The sequence below is a fragment of the Arachis stenosperma genome, chromosome 9, assembly GCF_014773155.1.
Source record: "Arachis stenosperma cultivar V10309 chromosome 9, arast.V10309.gnm1.PFL2, whole genome shotgun sequence".
NCBI classification, from domain to species: domain Eukaryota; kingdom Viridiplantae; phylum Streptophyta; class Magnoliopsida; order Fabales; family Fabaceae; genus Arachis; species Arachis stenosperma.
In genome coordinates, this window is record NC_080385.1 from 148,108,604 (window position 1) to 148,116,879 (window position 8,276).

General features: G+C 35.2%; 1 pseudogene; it reads right to left on the reverse strand.

Annotated features, from left to right (window-relative positions):
• Positions 1–5,357: 5,357 nt before the first annotated feature.
• Positions 5,358–8,000, reverse strand: LOC130951122 (DNA topoisomerase 6 subunit A-like; annotated as a pseudogene).
• Positions 8,001–8,276: the final 276 nt, after the last annotated feature.

Genomic DNA, 8,276 nt, shown 5'->3' on the forward strand with positions numbered 1-8,276 from the left:
TATTTTAATGGGCCCAAGTCTTTAATTCGAAAGTGTTGGTGCAAAATAGACTTAATGGCAGCAAGTTCAGAAATAGAATTACCAGTGAGAACAATGTCGTCAACATAGACTAAAATGATAGAAATTTGATCACCAATGAATTTAACAAATAAGCTATAATCAGATGAGGTCTGCTGATATCCATGAGATAGCAAAAGATGAGAAAGTTTATCATACCACATACGACTAGATTGTCGTAAACCATACAGTGACTTTAGTAGCTTACAGCATTGATTCGGTTGAGGAGATATAAATCCAGGTGGCAGAGTCATATAAACATCTTCAGAAAGATCCCCATGTAAGAAAGCATTATTGACATCCAACTGATGTATGGGCCAACGCTTCATAGAAGCTAATGCCAAAACTAATCTGATGGTGGCAGGCTTGACAACAGGGGAGAAAGTTTCCAAGAAATCAACACCTTCAGTTTGAGTGAACCCTTTAGCCACAAGGCGTGCTTTATATCGATCAACTGAACCATCAGGCTTGCGTTTGATGCGATAGACCCATTTACAGCCAACCGGCTTAACCCCTGCAGGGCAATCAACAAGACGCCAAGTTTTGTTCAACTCAAGAGCATCCAACTCATCTTTCATAGCACTACGCCAATTAGAGTATTGATTGGCGTCTTTAAAAGACTTTGGCTCAACGTCAGAATGTAGAGATAAAAGAAACTTTTTATGTGAAGATGAAAGGGAAGAAAAAGACATGACTGAAGATAAAGGATACTTGCACTTTGAGGGAGATTGATTTGTAGAGATGAGAGAGGAATTACACAAGTAATCAGAGAGATATGCTGGAGGTCGGTGAGGCCGGTCGGAATGACGAGGATGGGGTTGCTCGGGTGGTGAAGAAGGTGACGAGGGATGAGAAGGTGATGGTGGACTGGTGTCTAGTGCAGAAGGAGAGATGGGTGTCTGTGTTGAAAGTGATTCGGTTGTCATGTGTTCAACTTGGCTAGGTAACGATAGTGAGGAAGAAGGAGAGGTTGTTGGAGAAAATAAAGAACTAGGTGGAGTTGGGTCAATGGGTATAGGTGAGGGTTCAACTGGAAGACTAACTGAATCTTGTTTTTGAGAAGGTGTGTTTGGCAATGTTGGACTGAATGTATGGAATTGGGCATTTTTTGTGACTAAGGGCAAGATCATTTCATAAAAAATTACGTTTCTAGAAATCTCAATTCTTTTATCTTCTAAAACATAAACAATATATCCTTTAAAACCACTTTGAAAGCCAATGAATACAGCCTTTTTGGCTCTTGGATCAAATTTTGATCTATTTGCCTTTAGGGTAGAAACAAAACATAAGCATCCAAAAACTTTAAGATCATGATAATTTGGTGGATGATTGAATAAAATTTCAAATGGTGTTTTAAAATTAATTGCGGATGATGGAACTCTGTTAAGTAAATAAACAGCATGTCTAACAGCATAAGACCAAAAAGATGATGGTAAATTAGATTGAAACATAAGAGCACGAGCTATATTCAAAATATGTTGATGCTTGCGTTCTACCCTTCCATTTTGTTGAGGAGTTTCAACACAACTACGTTGATGAATAATGCCCTTTGAAGCATAAAAATCAGGTAAAATAAATTCTGGTCCATTATCGGAACGAATAGTTTTGACTTTGGAGTTGAATTGTGTTTCAATTAAAGTAATAAAATTTTTTATTTGATTTTGCACTTCTCCTTTTGATTTTAATAAAGTAACCCATGTAAAGCGGCTAAAATCATCAACAATAGTAAAAAATATTTATGATTATGAATAGAATTTTGTCGAAACGGACCCCAAATATCAAAATGTAATAAATCAAAACTTGCATTGGCTTTGTTAAAACTTTGAGAAAATGAAAGTTTCTTTTGCTTAGAAAGATGACAAATGTCACAAGCTTCATCATGATGCATAGAGATAAAAGGAAATTGTTTATGTAAATGATTAAGTCTTTGCCCAGATAGGTGTCCTAAACGAAAATGCCATATATTGGAAGGTGTAATGGGTGGAGATTGGATGGAATTTATGGAGTGTGTAGTGGATGAATTTTTACCGAAATTGGGTTCAAAGACATATAATCTCTCTCTCATTCTGGCCAGATCAATCGTCCCCAAATTGTTGCTCTGTAAAGTGCAAGAAGAAGATGAAAAAGTGAGTTCACATGTGAGTGCTGAAGTAATTTTTGAAACAGAAATAATATTAAAGTTGAATTGAGGTAAGTAAAGAACATCATGAAGAACTAAGGATGGTGAAAATTGAACGATGCCTTTATAAGAAACAGTAGTTTGAGAACCATTTGGTAAATGAACAATAATAGGAGAAATTTGTGTGTAAGAAATAAACCAAGACAAATTTGATGCAATGTGATCTGTGGCACCAGAATCAATAATCCAAGTATTCAAGAATGAATCTCGATTTGAAGAATTGTTAATAGTAGAAAAAGCATTGAAAGAACAAAGATAATGAGTAGTTGGACTTGGCAAAAGCTCAAGTTGGTTTGAAGGACGAGCTTCTTCATTGAAAGGAGGTGCCATGAAAGAAAAGTATTGGGCTGACGAAAGGTCCAAAAGAGGCTCCAAATGAAGTTGTTGGTGTGCCCTTTCTCCTTATCCATGGATGTCAGCAGAGCTCAAGAGGAGCTCTGATACCATAATAAAACGGAAAGAGTATGCAAAGATAATAAAATTGTGAAAGAATAATAATGAAAGAAAAGAAAAGATGAAGAAATTTTATTGATTGTTGATTGATTGAATTGTTCATTATGAAGGTAAAACTAAGTATATATAAAGCATTGGCCTATGAAAGATAAAAGTAAATAAAGATAAGATAAAGATAAGATAGAGATAAAGATAAAGATAACTATAAGATAAGATAAAGATTAAAATTATAATTGAATTTGTGCATTCTGTTGGGCTGAATTTGTGGGCGGTGAGACGTCTTTATTGTTGTCATGGGCTAAGGTGGAAGAGTGATTTAATATTTTTTATGTTATTTTTATGCCAAGTTATCATAAATCATTAGTATACGGCTAACTAGAAGACACTAGACAAATTGCTAGAAGTTTTGAATGGTCCATGCTCAGTCAGAGTTAGTATTTGCATTATTTTTGTGATTTGATTATTTGCTCATCACTAACAAATCACTTTATTGCTAACAAAACTGAGTATTTCTTAAATCATATTAAAGAATGCTATTCTTTCCTTCTATAATTATTTTTATTCTTTTTAAATGTAAATTGCATCCTTTATATATTTGAATAAATCCTTCTATTCATACTTTGTTTTCTTAGTCCTTATCTTGAAATTATTATTATTTTTTTTTTGTAGAGTTCATGGCTGGAGCGAGCTGTCATTATTATTGCACTGCTCCAGCTTAAAGGTCTGCTTGGTATAAAAAACTTTACCAAGAATACTGATATTGTTTTTGTAATGATCTCTGGTTTGGAGTAATGTGCACCATGGGGTGAATCTTCATCTTTCTTTATATTTTAATATTTATGTGGGTCTCACTATATTTAAATGATGAACAAGCTCACAAATAATTATTGCTTTCTTAATTTCTACTTACAGTGGAATTGGCAAAGTCTTCTCATTGGACTATCATTCTTGATCTTCCTTCTTATAACCAAGTATATTGTAAGAATCCTGACATTTTCCCTTGATTTAAATTACTCTGTCAAATCCAAAATGAATCTCACTTTGATCAAAATGAATCTTCCTTCTTATGTTGCATTATTTAAACTATTTCAGGAAACTGTAGTAATTGGCAGAACTTTTGCTCCAATAACAGACTATTCACTGGATGGTAACAAAGAAATGGTAGCAAATTACCAATTGGGAACAATGAACATTGTTGATTCAGATTGATTGTTTTATGGTGCTTTTTAACCACTGATTACCATTAACTAACTTTTATGTCCAAACAATATTATAATCTATTTCTCTCTTTTTTATCATAAATTATTTTATCTACATTTTATTTAGTTCTCTCATTATTTTTTATTTGCAACTTTTTTTTCTAAAATTAATTACAAAATAAAATACTTTGGGTAATAAATAAAGTGGTATGCTATAACATATAGTCAAATTTTTTAAACAAACGTATTGTTTATAGTGACAAAAATGGTTTGAACGAACATGAGAAAAAAAACCTAAATAGTTGTATTAATGAATAATTTGGATGAAAGATATTAATTAGATGTTTTGATTTATCATATATGAATTTACAGTAACGTTTGGAACCAAAAAAAAAAAAAAAACCAAAAAAGTCAAAATTTATTTTATTTAATATTCATTAATTATTTGTCTTATTTAGCATTCTTTAATTGTTATAATAATTAATGAATATTAAATAAAACAAATTCTGATTTTTTTTCCCCTAGCATTATTGATGCATTCATCTCGTGAATTAGAAGTATCACCATTGCAAGGACCATGCACCTTTTTTCCTTCATAGAAGTAGTATAATCAAGATGAGTTGAAAGACACAATGTTGAGTATTGATTTATACTGCCACCAGATCTGTAGCATATTTTGGTCAAGCATGCAATATTGGCAGATAATGCTTCTAGGCAGTTGATTAAGCAAAAACAAAAAAAAGGGAGTTGATTATGCAACCGCATAAATCTAAATGTTGTTCAAGTAGAAGCAATCATATATTATTATAATGAAGCATCATTTATTTAATTCAGTTGTCATGAAAATTTACCGTGAAAATTATAATGATGCACGGGTTTATTCACTAGTAGTGATTCATAAGGCACATTTTCGCATGTGTATTGAGTTTGACTAAAGTATTTTCGCCCACAAAAAAAAAAAAAAATTTTGTTGGTTTGATGATTTGTTCCCATTATTATAATTTCAAGAGCATGTTTACATACAAGTTTACGTTTCCCCAATAAAGAATTCACTAAAATTTGAATTTCTTTGCACGGTTATTTCTCTTATAAAAGTTTGAAGCTCTGAAGAAGTTCCTTACTATTTTGCCAATAGAGTTACAATACTAAATTTGAAAGATCAGATTGCATTCAATTGAGAATTAAATTAATCTAATTGAGTTAATTAAAATGAGAGATCGAATTGAACCATACATGAAATTTGAGAGACCAAACCAAGTCTTTATTCTTTTCATTTCTATTATAATCTTGCCATGACAAATCCCCCGAGCATGCTTGATTTTTTAAAATGGCTTTAAAAAAGAACAGTGTTGAATACTGTGCGAAAATGAGCTTATGTATTATTGATTGTAAAAGTGAATTATGTATTGACTCAATCAATCATGCATTTATATATACAAGGTGATAGTCTAACTAACTAATATGGCTAATTCAAGTCCTAACTAACTTGTTAAGTTATAACAGACTATACAAGACTACAAGTATATGCTATAGCTAATAAACAAAAGAGCAATTTTGTTATAATAAATCAACTCCCAGTATAATGCTTCCTATCAATCCATCATAATCAAACCGAGTTAGTTGTTTTAATATGCAGTATTTTTCCAGTTGCATGTCTTTTTAACCTTTTCAATATTTTGAAGTTGCATTAGTACTCATTTTTACAGTCCTACAAAACAATACGTTTCGGTTCAGGATTAACCAAGATAAAGAGAAACTCTAGCATTTCAAATGCGGAAGTCGGGAGATCAAAGGCACAAAGTGGATCTAAAAATCAGAGCATTAATAAATACTACTGCATCACTAACCTGTTGGAGCAGGTGGTGACATAGTCAGCATCTTAGACAATAAACATTGCTCTTAGGCTGTGAAAGGTCATAACCAATCCTTCTGCTGCAATTTTAAGGGCAAATAAACCTCAGATAAATACTGAAAGCCGAAGGTGCTCAGGGCCTGAATTTCAGCCTTCTGCTTAGTTTTCACCATTAATGTCAATTCCTCAATCCAACCCGGATTTTTCTTCACAAAATCCTCCTCCAACAAGTCCTTTCCAGTCTTAATATCCTGCTCAGTCATCGGCAACCTACATTGCTCGGGTATCTTGTACTTGTCCAAATCACTAGGCCTAACCCCGAGCCACTTTATGTCAGGGGTTGTCAGGTTGGCACTGTCGTAGGACATATTCTTTGACCCACATCTCCATCTTCATCTTCTTCAGGAACAGCCTTGTAGCAACATCGGGTTGCCCTTTTGCAGTCACGATTATACAAGGAAATCGGTTGTAGAATCTATCCTCGGCCAATCTCATATAAGCAGCATCCTTCTCCACCAACAGAATGAACAAAGCATCACTCTGCATATCCCCAACTCGATCAATATTTGGTGGAATGGCCTTCCCACCCATACCCATCTTTGTGCAATCAATCATGTCCCCATTGTCGCTAAAGATCAGCCTCCCGACAACAACACCTTTGGTTGATAAACATCACAAGAAACAAGTGAAAATAAGAATTGGAAAAATTTTACTAGGCAATGAAATGTGCATATAACAAGTCATTTATACAAACATGAGTAGTAAATCACACATGCATCTATATCTAAGCCTAATAATCAAATCACCCAAAGAGGTAAATAATCGCTAACTAATCACATGAACTAATCTGATTACATGGGAGCAACCAATCACTTAGTCAGGTGCATTTTGTAACTAACTAGAAGAGTTAGCTAAAATTGCCAGAGTAACTAATCACCTAACTATTCACAAAGGATCAATCAAGATGATAAACAACCAAGATTCCAGCATAATGAGTTTGAATATATAAAAAGTGATATAAATTTACATACTGCATGAACTCTAGAAATTAAGGTGGCCAGAAGGAGCCCAAAAATATGGAACATGCCTTTAAACGAGGAGCAAGCCTAACACCACATCTTAAACTAAGACTCTTAAGATAATTTCAAATATATAGTCCCTTGCACCAAGTCTATACTACCACGTTAAACTTCGTCATTAAAATTTAAACGTCTAACTTTACACTCTCCAAGTCATACAAAACCGAAAAGGCCCATAACGAGATGCAGATGCAACATTGCAATCACAACCACCATAATTGACATGTGACTCTCGATCACACAATTACATCAACGTGGCAACAGTTTTTATTTCAAGTTTCATGCACAAAATTTCATGCCTTGCAATTGGAAAATTTACTCAACCATTTCAAATTTAGATTTTTATCAACGAATGACAAGTTGACTCCTACCAAATTAATAAAAATACACACTTCAGATAGTCAATTGCGCTTTATAATTGAGAGTATCCACATTGCAACCACCAAAATTTCTACAACGAACAACAACTGCAACTGCAATTTAAGACACTGTGATCTATTAAGGCAATACCTTTCTCGGCTGCAACCACATTGAGGCTGGATCGTGTGCATCCGAGCATACAGGACACGTCATCAAGAACCGTATCGGACTGGATCTGATCCTGAAACAACTTAACATCCGTGTAGAACAGATCACGCTTCGTGACATGAATCCCCTTAATGCAAAGCTGGTGAACCAGCTGCAATATGCGGGCAGTTATTGCGGACTTCCTAACCGTCGAGATATTCGCAAAAGGACGAAGTGAACTCTTGTCCTTGAGGACAATTCGGTCAAGCTCCGGGACGTAAAACTGGTTGGTGGCGGAGCGGGAGGGGACGTCGAAGGCGAAGCCGTTGCCGGAGAGGATAGAGTGAGCGATGCGGAGGTTGAGGGACTCGATGGTCGACTGAACGGAAGACAGTCTGAGATCGGAGACTTCGCGGCAGGTGAAGGGGAGGGAGAGGTCTTGGAGGGTTAGGGCTTTGGAGGAAGAGGAAGAGGAAGAGGAGGAGGAAGAGGTGGAGAAGTCTTTCAGGATTTGGAGGATGGTGGAGTCTAGTTTAAGCTTGTTCTTGAAAGGGAGGTCGTCGGTGTTGGTTCGACGGCGCTTCTTGCTGCTCTCTGCCATGGATGGGAGGTGGGGAGTGATGGGGGAAAAGTGTGGGCGGGAAATGGAAGTCGATGACTACACTGATTTTGACTCTGGCTGCAGACAGTATTTGTGCGGAACTGCGAGTTAACCCCTATTTTGGTTCTGCGAGTTAACCATCTGGATACCAAGAACAGAACACTAATACCATATCTGAAACCACTCATCTCAAAAACATAACCTGACAGAACAATGTAACACTAATGGTCATATCTCTAATACTTCCTAAACCTCCATTATACACATTGTACGCTTAGACTATTGGCTCCCTAGACTTTCTCTTCAAAAAATACAATACAATAATCTTTGGTCTATTTTTCGTCATTGG